Source organism: Pollicipes pollicipes, unplaced genomic scaffold (genome assembly GCF_011947565.3).
Source record: "Pollicipes pollicipes isolate AB1234 unplaced genomic scaffold, Ppol_2.1 Scaffold_7262;HRSCAF=8765_pilon_pilon_pilon, whole genome shotgun sequence".
NCBI lineage: Eukaryota > Metazoa > Arthropoda > Thecostraca > Pollicipedomorpha > Pollicipedidae > Pollicipes > Pollicipes pollicipes.
The window spans coordinates 26053070-26064231 of NW_023597055.1; the positions used below are offsets into that span (position 1 = coordinate 26053070).

Here is an 11162-nt window from a genome sequence, read left to right on the forward strand (position 1 = left end):
CACAGAGGCGTCTCAATAGAAGAAGATAGAAATGTCTGGGTTCGGGGGGAGACTCTCGGAGAGTGACAAGCAAAGGGAGCTGACAGGTGAAGGCTCGTGTCTTGTGGTGTACGATGGGGACAGTATTGGCGATATTATGCCCGGACGTTTGAATCTCCAAGGGCGTTTTGTTTGCCGGTCGTGAGCTTCGTCTCTTTTCTCTTCTGTGGGCGATTTCTGCTGATCTTAAACCTTCGCACATGCTCCTTCAATCCTGCACTTGTTTCATGTACCTTCAAGTACCCCTTCTGTGCTTTCAATTTTGGTCTGTCTTTTCCTACCGTCCACATGTCGGGCAGCCGTCGCTCTCAGACTGTCGACTGCTGATCTAACTCATATGCGTGGAAATAACAGCGCCTTCCTGCGGTCGCCGAGGGCCTTCCTCATCCCCCAACTAACCACCGCTCGGCCATGTTTCCAGTGGCTTGCTTACGACCTGCTGCCGAAGGTAACGTACTAACATCGCTTTATGGGCCGGTTGCACGAAAGTCACATGGTGCCATAAGTCACGCCCACCGTTACTGAGAACTAGCACGGCGTATTCCTGCACGGCGGTCCGCGCGCCCAGAAGCTGTGTAGTTTCGCGTGCCCACGAGCCACAACAGGCACGCTGAGTCAGACTCGAGACGCGCATGCTCATTAGCCGTAGTAGTGCGCCGCCGGCCGCTGTAGCCGCTCGTTCCTACTCGCGAGTCGTCAGAGTCACGCCTGGCCAGGCACCGCGGTTGAGCACGTTAACACGTCCGGTCACGCACCGTATCCGCGAGTCACTGTGGACGCGGAAGTCAGGCGTGCCCGGCCTGGAGCTGAACTTTGTTGGAGCTCGTCAGATACGGCTGCCTCGCTCTGCGGTCCAAGCGTCGCTTGTCCGTGGGGTACAGCGTGTAGTCCTCTGCGGCCCGAACGTCGCTTGTCCGTGGGGTACAGCGTGTAGTCCTCTGCGGTCCGAGCGTCGCTTGTCTGTGGGGTACAGCGTGTAGTCCTCTGCGGTCCAAGCGTCGCTTGTCCGTGGGGTACAGCGTGTAGTCCTCTGCGGCCCGAACGTCGCTTGTCTGTGGGGTACAGCGTGTAGTCCTCTGCGGTCCGAGCGTCGCTTGTCTGTGGGGTACAGCGTGTAGTCCTCTGCGGTCCAAGCGTCGCTTGTCCGTGGGGTACAGCGTGTAGTCCTCTGCGGCCCGAACGTCGCTTGTCTGTGGGGTACAGCGTGTAGTCCTCTGCGGTCCGAGCGTCGCTTGTCCGTGGGGTACAGCGTCCAAGCGTCGCTTGTCCGTGGGGTACAGCGTCCAAGCGTCGCTTGTCCGTGGGGTACAGCGTGTAGTCCTCTGCGGCCCGAACGTCGCTTGTCCGTGGGGTACAGCGTGTAGTCCTCTGCGGCCCGAACGTCGCTTGTCCGTGGGGTACAGCGTCCAAGCGTCGCTTGTCCGTGGGGTACAGCGTGTAGTCCTCTGCGGCCCGAACGTCGCTTGTCCGTGGGGTACAGCGTGTAGTCCTCTGCGGCCCGAACGTCGCTTGTCCGTGGGGTACAGCGTGTAGTCCTCTGCGGCCCGACGTCGCTTGTCCGTGGGGTACAGCGTCCAGCGTCGCTTGTCCGTGGGGTACAGCGTGTAGTCCTCTGCGGCCCGAGCGTCGCTTGTCCGTGGGGTACAGCGTGTAGTCCTCTGCGGCCCGAGCGTCGCTTGTCCGGGGTACAGCGTGTAGTCCTCTGCGGCCCGAACGTCGCTTGTCTGTGGGGTACAGCGTCCAAGCGTCGCTTTTGCGGTCCAAGCGTCGCTTGTCTGAAGACTACAGTGTACAGTCCTCCGCGGTCCAGGCGTCGCTGTCTGAAGAGAACAGTGTACAGTTCTCAGCGGTTCAGGCAGACACTGATTTGCACGGGTGGACCGGCTCGACCCTGTGGTCATACGTGTGCTCGATTTTCAAGCGGTCTCACAGACATGCAGGCACTTGAGCTCACTTTATCCATGTTTGTGTTGGTGATTGGCATGTGCTCTCTTCCAGTGTATGTCGACGTTGAGTCCCGAATGTCATGTCCTCTGTGGTAACAGCTTTCCTCCTGAGTTCTATAGTAGGTACCATCTTTGAAATGCACATTTAGTTCAATCAGGGGATATGTTCTTTCAGATGCAAGTGATTAAGCATGGCGTTTTCTTACATAGCGGTGATGAATTGCATGAGGCTTGATTTTCCTTGCGTTATTATCATTAAGTTTGGCACCAGTCTGCTAGGATCCGGCAGTTGTGTGGTCATGTGCCGTGATTGGCCTGCGTGCGGTCTGCCACGGTGCTGGTGGATCAGTGTCTGGAGCGCGCTCCGTCCATCAGCACCTGCGCCATGTGCCAGTGTTTCACGGTGTGAGAGGCCTGGATGTCTTGGTGATTTCGCCTGAGACGCTCCGAGGACTAGCTGACCTGCTGGTCGTGGACATTGGAGGCGTGCATGCCTTGTTTGAACCTCGGTGTCTATAGGTACCGTGGCTCTTTATATCTGTGTGACGTTGCATGAATTTCGTCCGCCAAAAGCAGATGGGTTCAACTAAAGTTGCATTCGATTTCAGGTCATAATGCTGCTTGCACGTGCCTGGTGTATAAGCTACCTGGTGCACAAACTAATGCCCCCATCATTCCAACCCAATGCTCATAGCTGTCATTACCTTGTCTTGTAACAAACATAGGACTGGCTCGCTGGCGCCAGACTGCTGACCGGCGGTGACCTGACCTGCAAGATAGCGGACCTGGCCTGTGTCCGGTGCCTGTACAAATCTTCCACTGGCACCTCGCTGCGACCCATTGACCTGGCCCAAGCCGGACACAATCTCATTCATCTGTCACAGCTACTGTGCCTCGCCCCCGCCTGCTTGGTCTTCAGCTTATGGAGGCTTTGGCTGGGTCATGACCTGATCCTGACCTTAACGTAGTGGGGCCTCAATGGCTTGCTGCTGGCCCGATCCCTGCACTACAGCTGGCTGGCCGATCTCGGCATGACAGACTCTATAGCTGACCCGACCTGTGTTCAATGTAACTTCCCGTGGCACGTGGTGACCTGGCGTAACGTGGCCTGAGTGCTACCTGACCTGACCTGGCCTGACTTTTGCGCTGCAGTTGCCGGACGGTCACAAGAACGGCTCGCGAGATTTCCTCGCTGATCGAGAACGGCATCGAGCGAGAGGTGCGTGCAGGCAAACGGTCGTTCGACGAGCTGTCGGGCCGCATTCAGGCGGAGGGTGGCGGCCGTCGTGCCAGAAGTGCGTCGCAGGATTGCCCAGGCCGGTTGAGTTATGGACAGCTATTGCGGTTGCCTGACGTGTAGGCTAAAATGGCCGCCACGCTGCATGTGCTGTCTGTGGCAAATGGCTTCAGTGGTCGTCATCACGACTACGGCCTCAATCAGTGGTTATGTGTGTGGGGGTCGACGGTTTGTATTATGGGCAGCTACTGCATCTGTTTGACGTTAAGAGTCGCAATGATATAATTATTGTCTAGTTCAGAAGCACTTACCAGGCAAATGACGGGACAGCTATTGCCCCCGCCCATTATCATATCTGAGTAAGAGCCCACTCATTAAATCATTGGCTCTTTCCGTGGAGCCATAAAGATCCTGTATCATTGTCGTCAGTGCGTTTTATTCTGGGAGTGCGGTCATCAATCCACTGCATTTCTTGGAAATACAATAAAGGCCTTTCGCAGAATTTCGCTACAGCTCATGTGGTTAGAGCGTCAGACCTATTGTGTGACTTCCAGGGCGAATCAACAGTTTGAGTCTGCATCCGTGTTAGAAATAGCGCGTACGTGGCTAGTCAAAAGACTGGCAACTGGTCAGAACACCGGGCTGCCCCACCATGATTGTACTGTGGCGCTGAAAGGCACGTCAAAGACCCTTTGGTACTTAAAGCTGTCCCGAAGTATGCGACAAAAACTTGCAGGCAAAATTTTAATATCTTAGCTGGGAAGGTGAGACCATGTTGTCTCTTCAGATAAGCTTAGCATAGATTGCAAAACGATGCGGGCGCTTTTAGTTCATAGAAACGACGAACGCCATACATGATATACAAGAAAACCGGGTAATACAGTGAGTAACTGTTCGCTGCGCTTTTCCGACATATGTTGATGGTAGCTGAACATAACCATTAAGCGCATCAAGCATCTCTTTTATAGGGTATCGCGACTTTCCTGCCGTCAGGGTTGTTACAACAACCATCTGATAACAAAGCATGTGTGTTGGCATTTTACCACATATCGAATGCACAAATTAAGTTTGCGAGTGCGGATAACGACTGACCGGTAAACACACAGCAACCATCCGTTTCGCTCCTCGAGCAGACTTCGTTCCTCTGCCTCCGAATTTCCGAGCATCATTCCTGAGCTCAACTTTTTCGAACTGTGTCAATGAGAGCCTGCGAGATTGCAGCTCTGAGAAGGAGGTCTGGCCTCTCCATCGATCCGACTTGTTTTGGTGCTGCAGCGGCGGTGTGCCAGGCCACGGGCGCGACCATCGTCGACCCCGGGGGCAGGCTCAGGCGGGCCGGGCGGCTTCTTCGTTGTTATTCGGCAGCGGAACTGCGACAAAAGGGCTTTGTCAGCGAAGGCGCGGGGCTGGGCTTGAGGCGCGACCCGTGCGAGCGCCGTCGTAACGAGCACCAGCCTGTGAATCGTACTGTGGCGGCCATAACGTGAAAACGCCTTTAAGAAGGACATTGCTGACTCTGCGTAGTCTTTCAACTATACTCTTGCCGTATGCGTTATGGCGGCGCCCAACGACTTTGTACGGCGACTGAGTACCTGAAACCCTTTCTGATGACTCTTTGACGTCTTGACGGTGTGTCTGACGACATGACGTCGTGTCTGACGTAACGACGCTTGTGTGGCGGACTTGACGCCGTGTCTGACGTTTTGACGCCGCGTCCGACGTCTTGACGCCGTATCTAACGACTTGAGGCCGTGACTGACGTCTTGACGCGTATCTGACTACTTGACGCCGTGGCTGACCTCCTGACGCTGTGCCTGATATCTTGACGCCGTTTCTGACGTCTTTGCGCAGCGCCGCGCCGGTGCTACGGTTCCTGAGCGCAGACATTGTCCAAGGCAGTCCGCTGACGCTCCATAGAGGGGGGGCTGGGTGACATGCGGCGCGCTCTCTTAACCAAAAAAAGAAAAGCGTCGGCTTGACGTTTGTGATGCCTTGCCGCAGTGTGTATGATGACTTAACACAGCATACGTAACGACATGACGCCGCATTCTAATGACCTGATGACCTAGTGGCACCGCCCGCCTGACGTCCAGCGGCGTGTGCGTGTGGGCTTGCGCGGCCCGCTGAACCCCTCCCCTCCCCCCCTCCCCGCCGTCGTCGGCAGGCATCCGGCTGCAGGACGCGGCAGGCAAAACTCTCGTCGGCACTGGACAGCGTGCGGCTGCGGCCGGCTCACGAGGCGCTGGACGAGGCCAACCAGTACCTGCAGCAGTACGGCTCGTTCAGGTCAGGCTTCGGCCGGGTCTCACGGGGCAGGTCTGTCGCGTGGGGCCGGCCCCAGTGTGGCAGCTGTCTCGCTGACGCGCGTGCGAAAATGACGCCCCATCCACGGAAGAGATGGTGGGGAGGGGCGGGCAAGCTCGAAGTTGTTCGCTTTCTTCAAGTATAGGAAGAGAACGGGTGTTCTGTCAGTGTCATTGCAACCCCACTTTCTGAGAATGCCGAATATTAACCTCATAGCGACGTATGGAAAGAATCGGCTTCGAAATTGTTGCTGACACCGTCACTTTCTGAGACTTTCAGTTCCACTGTCTTTGTTTCCCAGCATTGCCGTAGGAGAGAAGGGACGGCTGCAGAGGGGAGGTGCAGCCGCCTCCCCCGCCTCTCTCCGTTCTCGCTCTGTGCCGTTCACTGGTTCTGACGCGCGCCTACCGTGCACTGCTGCTCTTCTGTCAGCGGAGCTGTCCCTGCACTTGACACCCCGTGCACCGCCGTGGCGAGGCGCGCGGAACTGTCTGAAGAGTGGCCGGCGGGATCGTGACCTGCGACATCTCTCGGCGCCGCCAGGTACTATCTGTTCCTGATCCTCTCCGGCCTGGTGCTGATCGTCACCTTCTGCCTGGTGATGGGGCTCTTCTGCGGCCTCTGCGGCCGGCGGCCGGGTAACGTCTACGGTGACGACACGTGCAACAAGGGCGCCGGTGCAAACTTCCTGCTGAGGTGAGGCGACTTCTCTGCTCCTCTGCCCCCCTTTTCTGGGCCCCCTCTGGTCTGAGGCCCCCCCCCCCTCCCGCCGTACTACCTGGACGTGGGTCTCGCCGGCCGTGCGGTGAGAACGGACACGGGCTATTGTGGACTGAACGGCCCGCGTGTGGCGCCGCCAAGAAGTGCCAGCGGCGTGCCGTGGAAGGCTGAGGGCCACGTCGGTTGATGGTTTTAACGCAGCCAACTCGCTTCGTATTCCAGTTTAACAAGTGTGTTCGTTTGCCCGTGCGGCATCACAGCAATGTGTTGTAGTAATGCTTTGTGGTGCTCATATATGCGTTCTGGGTAATGCGATCTAATCTCACAACAAAGCAATGTAGCAATGCGATTGTAATCAGAGCATACCAGTTGTGTGTTAAAGTATGCTCAGGTACTGCGTGCACATAACATCATCACACACATACAACACATAACATCAGCGTGCACCTGGTTTACCTCAAGCCCTGTTGTTCTGGCGTCCTTTCGGCAGTGGTGACGCCTCACGGACGGTGGTTGCGAGAATAAGCTTTCCAGCCTGTGACACCCGTGTGACGGTTGTTCTTGCCGGGCCGGACATGACGTGCACGGCCCGCCGACAGCGCCACCTTCTTCTTCTTCCTGTTCGGCTGGCTGGTGCTGCTGCTGGTGACGGCCATGTTCCTGGTGGGAGGCCTGACCCAGTTCTACCTGTGCGCCGGCCTGGCCGAGCCGTCCTCGCCCGCCGGCGGGCCGGCGCTGCTCGAGGCCGTCTTCCCGGCCGACGAGCTGCTGCCGCAGCTGGCCGCCACCGGCTTCGACCTGGCCGACGTCATCAGGTCAGCAGCCGGGGACCAGGGGGGCCGGGCCCTTCATGCCTCCACCGACCCGCTGGAGGCATGGGGCTGCCTGCGGAGGGCGGGGTGGAGAGGTGCGGAGGTGGAGCGGGGATATGCTGGTCGGGACACGGTGTAGGTGTGTTCGACCTTCTAAGTGATGCCAAGAGTGAGTATAAACCTCTAGCTCAAAGGATGATCTGTAGGGAAAAGAGTCTTTCAAAAACACACACGCCGCGGTCAATCTGTGCTTCGTCATCGTGCCATGACGCTCCTGCAGGCTTTTTAACATGTTTCGTCGGACTTAGGAGTCATGCGGGTCCACAACGTGACGGTTCTTGGAGCTGCTGGCGAAAATCTGGAGACGGAAACTGGCTGCACTCATGACCGTCACTGGTTACTGTTGGTGCAGGAGATGTCACCAGAACCAGTCGATCTACACCGTGCTGCACCTGGAGCCGCTGTACGACCTCTCCGAGCTGGGCCGCTACAAACAGCAGCTGGGCATCGACGAGCAGCTGGATGCCCTCCGCAACCAGATACAGGTTGGCGGGCAACGGGGCTTCGTTTCCCACAGAGTCGGATACAGACCAGTGACGGTGTGAATCGGCTGGGCTCTGCAGGCAGACACAGGCCGGGCGGCTTCAGTGCCTTGGTTGTATGCGTAGGCAGAGTTGCCGAGCGCAGATTAGTTGGTGCGGTGAAGTGGTTGCCTCGCACTTGGCACGCGTTAGTGGAGTGAAATGTGTTGCATTGGTTGACAATTTTTTATGTTGCCTGCAATCGTTGAAAGATGTATTTCAAACTTTTCGAATGGGTGGATTTGGGAGGTCAGAGCTCAGTCTGAGCAGTGCACGTTGGGTGACTCCTGTCCCTTACCATATGGTCGTGCAACTCCAGGTAAATGGCAGAGTTTGTTGCCGAATGTATAACATGCCGCAACGTTCGGCACGGTCTGTCCTGTGCTCTGACGTCGTCTTACCTTTAGCGCGACCGCTGCCACCGGCCGCAGGCTATTCCAGTCAAGGGCAAATAGCGAGCGCCTTTTTCCAAAAATTTTCCTAAATCTCGAGCCACCACCCAAAGCTTCAGACTATACGCACGCTTGTGCACGACAGGGACCATCCGTCGTACCTAGTCCTGTCTCGTGAGTTTCACGCCCGGGCTGGTCAGACCGGTGGGGCTGCTCTGACCTGTCCACTGGCGCTGAAGCCGCTGACAGTCACGCCCCCCCCCCTCCCCTGTCGCGAGGGAACCCTCACCGGCATGACCCGGCCCTGCTGCAGGTGGACACCGACGTCGAGATCCTCACGCCGCTGGGTAAGGAGCAGCTGTACGAGCTGGCGCGCTCCGACGTCGCCCGCATCAACTACACCGCCTTCACGCTCACGGTGAGCGCCCCGCGGCTGCTGGTCGAAACCCTGTGGCGACCATGCGGCAACGGTTCTCTCAGCGAGAGCTGGTGACATTCTTTACTCGTTTTGCCCGTATCGCTGATGGACATTCCTGGTGTCCTCCCTGGAGGGCTTGGTGGATGGCCTTTGAATTGAATTTTGGTTATTATTTGAAATCTCCGAGAGCTGGCGATGCTGTTGGCATGGCCGGTGTCGGATGTGCGGCGAGTTGCCTATTAAATTTCGGCAACCCTGATCTGGGTGGCGACGAGTTCTGACCCGGGCCCGGGTGGACCTCTTCCGTCTGTTTCTCAGCCGATCTTTGACCTTGACGGTGATCCCCTGATCTGGGCAGTGACCCCGGACCAGGGCGGTGACTTCTGACCTCGCCGGTGACCCATGACTGGAGCGGTGGGTCCTGGCCATGGCAGCGATTTCAGGTGGATGGTAACTCCTGACATGGGTGGTAACCCTGACCCTGGCTGACCCCCTCCCGTCCGTTGACCGCGCAGCTGGAGGACCGCATCACGGCCGTCGAGCTGGGTCAGATGGGTGCCGCGCTAGAGGCGGCCGCCAACCTGCTGCCGCCGGCCGAGCGCGCGGCGGCCAACCGGCTGCGCAACCAGGCCACCATCCTGGGCGCCCAGCAACTGGTGGTCGACCAGATGGCCGACATTGTCGTCTCGCTGAGGGTGAGCCGCGGCCCGCCGCGAGAAAACGAACCGGACTGGAGTCGTGTTCGCTGGTGATGACCGCGGGCTCGACACGGACCGTTGACGCTAGTGATACGGTGACCACTGTTGCTGTGGTGTCATCGAGAGCTTTGTTTAGGATGCTGTGGATAATGCGCCAACAGGGCCTACTCAAGCACTGCCTCCATACATCTATCGTAGCCAGAAGGTCGTCCCTTTGTCCAAGCGTTCTTGTACATTTATGATGAACCGTTGATCTAGACACATCCTATGTCCATAATGCATCAGTCACTTCATGATAGCCTCGCACAACAATGTTCGTTTTTGTTTATGCAGTATGGGCTGCATGACTGCAGTTGACGCGCCCTTAAACTCTAAGCCACCACGGCTTGTTTCTAAAGCCGCCATACTCTGCGTGGTTAGTGGAGGCTCCCGATCCACATCGTGTCACTATCTTTTTACGTGTTGCCGCACTTTGTGGCTCTGACTGCTGAGCCAAACTGACCTCTCCCTCCCGGTGGGCAGAACGCCACCGTGTCGCTGCAGGAGCACGTGCGTTTCAACCGCACCAACGTGACGGAGGCCGTCCGGGAGCTGATCGACCAGGCGGAGTCGGCGCAGCAGTACCTGCGCACGCGCGGCGGCTCAGAAGTCATACAGGTCAGTTTCGGACGGCTCAGAAGTCACATAGGTCAATATCGGGCGACTCACAGGTCACACAGGTCGGTTCAAGGCGGCTCGGGGATCGTACAGCTTGGTTGGGTGGCGCGAAGTTATAAAGTTCTGTTGATGTGGTTCACAGGCCATCTAAATCCAGGCTCAACAGTCATGTAGTTCAATCTCTGACAGTAACGAAATCCTATAGGCTGGCTTCGATGACCGAAAGGTCATATAATTCAATCCTGTGTTGCTTCGAGGTCATTCAGCTGCTAGTCTGAGGCAATCCGGTGCCCTCATTGATCGGGTCGTGTTGGTTCAGCAGAGCTCCCGCGGGCGGACTGTGGCGATTCCTTTCTCGACAGGGGGTCACATATCTGACCTCCGTGAGCTCGCAAGATTTACAAGAGGTCATTTGGCGGCGACAGTCATGCTCAAACAGCCCGAAGCCAAACCGTCTCACGTTTCGTCGCTCCCGTCAGAGATGGTGACACCAAGTATGCAGATGATCGTGTGCGCGCGTATTGAGCGGGTGGCGTCAGCCGTCCCGGGACTGACGATGTCGGCTCGTCATCAGCTGGCGGACGAGTACGCGGCCGAGTTCCTCATGCACCTGGACGAGTTCACGGCGCGCGTGGAGGGCGCTTCCGACGCCGGCTGGGCCGCTGCGGCCCGCTCAGCACGGCCTACAACGCCACGTCCGTCACCCTCTGCAGCAACGTCGTCTACCCGTTCGTGAGTGCGGCTAGCCAGCAGGGAGGCTTCGGTGTTGAGTGGGATGTCGTGATATTTGACATCGCAAGCCGTGTGAAAGAGAAATGACACCCTTGACTATATGCAGATGAGCGAGGTGGACGTTTTCAGTGTGAATATTGGCTCTGCTACTTATTTAGTAACTTTATACTGATTGTGCTATTTCTGCCATCTAAGTAGAAGGTTGCTGCTTAAGTTTGATATGCCTGGCCCTTAACTGTAATTTGCTGTTCAACTTTGCTATGTTTTTATGTTAATGCTACGTGTATGTTTGACCATTTAAGTTCGTGGTTTGCCTAGTATCATTCACGGAACGCTGTGGTGGCCGTCTCTGACCGGATCCCGGGTCTGTGTCGCATGTCGTGGTCGCTGTGTCTGAGCGGCGTGTCAGCTCCCTGACGCGAATGTCCGTTGTCCAGAACGGCTACTGGGCGTCCCTGGGCTGGTGCGTGCTGCTCTTCATCCCCTGCGTGATGGTCAGCCTCTGCCTGACTTCGCTCTACTACACCGCAAGACGAGCCCTACTCGAGGCCTTCGTCGACAAGTGAGCACAGAGAGAGAGGAAGAGAGAGAGAGAGAGGGAGAGAGAGGGAGAGAGAGGAGAGAGA

The 11162-nt window shown here is 57.1% G+C and overlaps 1 long non-coding RNA gene across 1 annotated transcript; it reads left to right on the forward strand.

Moving 5' to 3' along the window:
• The first annotated feature begins 9059 nt into the window (after positions 1–9059).
• LOC119114267 (uncharacterized) lies at positions 9060–10445 on the forward strand. The gene is made up of 3 exons (XR_005096006.1): positions 9060–9144; positions 9670–9804; positions 10379–10445. It is a non-coding gene; the product is annotated as an uncharacterized LOC119114267 (long non-coding RNA).
• Positions 10446–11162: the final 717 nt, after the last annotated feature.